Consider the following 1,217-nt stretch of genomic DNA (forward strand, 5'->3'; position numbering starts at 1 on the left):
AAAAAAAAATATCTATAAAAACATATATGAAGAGACTACACAGAAAGAAAGGGGGAGAAGGGATATTCTCTTCCCTCTTGATCTGGCTACTCATTTCTGGGACATCATTGTTAAGCAGCTAAAGCTGAAAAAGTATGTAATTTCCCCTTCCCTACAAAGTAATTGAAAAAAGAACAATGATAAAGAATGAACACCCAAATTACCAAAAAAGAGTGTGTATAAGTAACAATGAGGATTAACCTCTATACATAAATAAACAAGTACATCACAATGATAAATATCGAGAGAAAAACCTCAAATGTAACGATTTTTTCTATTTAACCTTTTTTATAAATCGTTACATTTGAGGTTTTTCTCTCGATATTTATCATTGTGTTCATCATATACACTTTGGGGATCCACCCATCCCCAAAGTGTATATGATGAACACCTGCACTAGGGATGTAACGATTACCAATATTACGGTAAATCTTGGTTAATTTTTACACGGTAAGAATTACCGTTTGTTTAAATTAATTGCATTATCTATGCATTATTTATTGGATTATCAGGATATGTAATAACAGCCTCATTCAAGTCTCCCGATGCAGGCGCTGCGTGAATGCATAGCATGTGTAAACACAAAGAATGAAAACATGGCGGAAGGTGGTGATAGCAGCACTCAGGACATTTTCCCTCCAACTAAACGCACAAAATCTGAGGTCTCAATCAATCAATCAATCAAACTTTATTTATATAGCGCCTTTCATACATCAAAAATGCAACCCCAAAGCGCTTTACAAACTAAAAACATACAACAAAAAAAAAAATACTACAAATATTGAAAACCCGCCCCTCCCACCCCCACATAACAGAACAGGGGAGGACAGGAGCGGGAGAACTGTGGGTCGCCACACGAGCAGCGCCCCGTTTACGGGCAGAGCATCTTGTCTGCATAACATCCAGGAGAGTGGAGAGGTAAACGGCCTTGGGAGAGCTGGTTATCTCGGGGAGCCAATGAAGATAACAATTGTTTTGGGTCAGGCCGACACTGCAATTTTTCGTCTGTCTTTGAGTCTCTCTGAGTCTCCCGGTGGCTTGCTTCCAATATGTCCGAATTGGTGGCCAGTTCAGCCGAGCCGGGCTGACAACTTCTCCAAGTTGGCATCCATCTTGCGAAGGAGTTCAGGAATCGCATCCAGCTTGCGATTGAACTCACATATCGCTTGAGTCTGAGT

The sequence above is a fragment of the Epinephelus moara genome, chromosome 13 (assembly GCF_006386435.1).
Source record: "Epinephelus moara isolate mb chromosome 13, YSFRI_EMoa_1.0, whole genome shotgun sequence".
NCBI classification, from domain to species: Eukaryota; Metazoa; Chordata; class Actinopteri; order Perciformes; family Serranidae; genus Epinephelus; species Epinephelus moara.